Source organism: Salmo salar, chromosome ssa28 (genome assembly GCF_905237065.1).
Source record: "Salmo salar chromosome ssa28, Ssal_v3.1, whole genome shotgun sequence".
Taxonomy (NCBI): Eukaryota; Metazoa; Chordata; class Actinopteri; order Salmoniformes; family Salmonidae; genus Salmo; species Salmo salar.
In genome coordinates, this window is record NC_059469.1 from 8,472,817 (window position 1) to 8,476,439 (window position 3,623).

The following is a 3,623-nucleotide window of genomic DNA, read 5'->3' on the forward strand; positions in this document are numbered from 1 at the left end:
CACAGCTATTTTCAGGTCTCTCCAGAGATGTTCGATTGAGTTCAAGTCTGGGCTCTGGCTGGGCCACTCAAGGACATTCAGAGACTTGTCCCGAAGCCACTACTGCGTTGTCTTGGCTGGGTGCTTAGGGTCGTTGTCCTGTTGGCAGGTGAAACTTCGCCCCTGTCAGGTCCTGAGTGCTCTGTAGCAGGTTTTCATTAAGGAGCTCTCTGTACTTTCCTCTGTTCATCTTTCCCTCGATCGTGACTAGTCTCCTAGTTCATGCTGCTGAAAAACATCCCCACAGCATGATGCTGCCACCACCATGCTTCACCGTAGGGATGGTGCCAGGTTTCCTCCAGACTGTGACGCTTGGCATTCTGGCCAAAGAGTTCAATCTTGGTTTCATCAGACCAGAGAATCTTGTTTCTCATGGTCTGAGAGTCTTTAGGTGCCTTTTGGCAAACTCCAAGCAGGCTGTCATGTGCCTTCCACAGAGGAGTGGCTTCTGTCTGGCCACTCTACCATAAAGGCCTGAATGGTGGAGTGCTACAGAGATGGTTGTCCTTCTGGAAGGTTCTAACATCTCCACAGAGGAACTTTGGAGTTCTGTCAGAGTGACTATCGGGTTCTTGGTAACCTCCCTGAGGTTTCTGTTTATTAAAAAAAAAAAAAAATTACATTCTAAAAACCTGTTTTCGCTTTATCATTATAGGGTATTGTGTGTAGATTGCAGAGTATTGCTTTTATTTAATCCATTTCAGAATAAGGCTGTAACATAACAAAATGTGGAAAAAGTCAAGGGGTCTGAATACTTTCCGAAGGCACTGTATTATTTTGCAAGCCAGCATAATGTGACTTGCCTGATATGGCCTGCAAACCAGGAGTTTCAGACCACTGTGTTAGTATAAAACTAGGCTGTTAAAGTGTGGCCTTACGATTTATATAATATATTGTCACAGTGTTTAATTTCAATGACAATATTCACTTAGGCACTCACTTATAATATCATTGGGTGTTTACATCATTCCTATTTCACACATGTACAAGTGTGTATTATACACATGTGAATTGGATATGCGTTTTTAATTTTTTTCTTCATATCCCACTCAGTGAGTTGGGTCACGGCCATGCATCAGCCATTATTAGCAATTAGGGTTATGTGTCTTGCTCAAGGGCACAACCACAGATTTTTTCATCCAGTCAGCTCAGGATTCAAACCAGAGACCTTTTAGTTACTGGCCCGAAGCTCTTAACTACTAGGCTACCTGCCACCCACACTTGCAGAAGGCTACAGGATTGGAAGCCATTGAATGTAACTACCATGTCTCTGTCACTAGCAAACACGAGTGGTACTGGTAACTCTAAAATTCACTTCAAAGACTCCCTGGGAAATATCTAAATAAGGCTTTACACCTTAGTGTTAAAACAACACCCCTAAAACTTTTTCAATTAGCATTTCTGCCACTTAAAAAGAGCAAACTAAATGTACTCTTTTGTACCTGTACTATCTTGTCCCCCAAGGTGCACTTGGCTCTTTTTTTAAAGACGTCCTCCAGTGATTTGGTAACTTTTTTCCTGTTGAAAAGTTATACCTCAAGTGTAAATATAGTCAAGTACAAACACTAAAGGTTAAAAAAATGTTTTACGATTGAATTAAAAAACTTTTTTTGATGGGGGGGGGGACAACTGCAAACTTCAAGGAGTAGGGCATTCAAGGAGTTGGTCTGAATTGAAGTCGTCAGACTCCACCTTGCTTGATGAACACTAGAGGAGCAATAGAGAACAAAAGAGGAATGCCATGTCATAACCTACTTGGATGACCTATTAAGATGTGCCTTTTGTTAAGTAAATCAGGTGTTAAATGAGGTGAAAAGGAGACTGGAGCGCCACTTTAAGATACGAACTGGACGGGTACAATAATGTACCTATAATTAAAGGTACAAAGAACATCCCTTACATGGTACCACTACAGTGACAAGCATTTGTACCCCTTGTAAGAACAAATCTAAACCTTTATTTCTGAGAGTGTAGCACATTTTATGAACAGAGACACAGAGCTATCTCTCTTTTCCCCAATTTATTTTCCCTGAACCAACCACTCTTCTCTTATGTCCAGGGGGATTTATGGTGAATGGATGGAGGAAAAGGTTAGTGTCTCTGATTTCTTTCTGTGGCTTTCAATATGTAACACACACACACACACACACACACACACACACACACACACACACACACACACACACACACACACACACACACACACACTCTAGTAGAACAGCTCAGAGGGTTAGATAAGGAACAGAACATCTAGCAGAAATCCCTCTGAGCCTATAGAGTGGTGAAGAGACAGGTCCCCTCAATTCTCCACTGCCCTCCTCCCTTCCCCCTTTCTCCTCCTTACATCTCCAATCTACTCTCCCCCTCCTTCATCCCTTCCTCCTCCCTCTACTCCCTGTTAGAATCCAGTCAGTCTAACTCACTTCATACTCAAATGCGTTCTGTTACATTGAAACAGAGTGAAATCAATCTCATACAGCATATTACATATAATCCAAATGGCAAGTCGCCTCAAATTCATGCATGACTGTGTCTCAATCACTTGTAGACACAAACAAGCACACACAGGTTATCTCCCTGCCTATTATATCATGGAAGATGGCCCTCCCTCTCTTAAGATTCATGTTCACACACCATGCCAACCTCTGGGCGTGCACACAGAGCCAACCTTATACACTTGTGCCAGCTGGGCAACAAGGTTTGGATCCAGCAGGAAGGACAGGCACTATAAACCATCTTGGCTGACTGTGGGTAGCAGTCCTTCTCTGTACCAACCCCCAGTATTTACGTATGATTAGGTGCCTGTTACTGCTGTAAACCCAGGTTTACCCTGTTAGTGCTGTTAGCTCTGAGATTACCCCTCAGTGTCACGTCCTGACCCTTGTAAGAGGTCATTTGCCATAGTAGAGCGGTCAGGGCGTGACAGGTGGTTGTTTTGGGTGGTTTTGGGTTTTCTGTTTATAGGTGGGGTTTTTCTAGTATTCTATTTCTATGTTTTGTTTTCCAGGTTTTGGCCGGGTATGGTTTCCAATCAGAGGCAGGTGTCTTTCGTTGTCTCTGATTGGAAGCCATACTTAGGCAGCCTGTTTTCCTTTGGGGTTTGTGGGTAGTTGTTTTCCGTTTGGTCTACATACCTGACGGAACTGTTGGCTGTCGTTTTGTTATTTTGTTGAAGTGTTATCATTAATAAAATAAATATGAGCACTTTCCACGCTGCGCCTTGGTCCCCTTTCAATGACCCCTGTGACAGAACTACCCACCACCAACGGACCAAGCAGCGTGCATTCTCGAGGAGGAAGACCAGGACCAAGCAATATGGGTCAGAGGAGTGGACCTGGGAGGATATCTTAGATGGGGCAGGACCCTGGACAAGCCCTGGGGAGTATCGCCGTCCGCAGTGGGAGATAGAGGCAGCGAAGGCAGAACGACGATACTGGGAGGAACGGCTAGGCAGGCAAGAAGAGGCCGAGAGGCAGCGGCAAACATTTTTTTGGGGGGGGTACACGGGTAGATTGGCGAAGGCGAGGTTAAGACCTGAGCCAACTCCCAGTGCTTACTGTGGGGAGCGAGTGATGGTAGAAGCA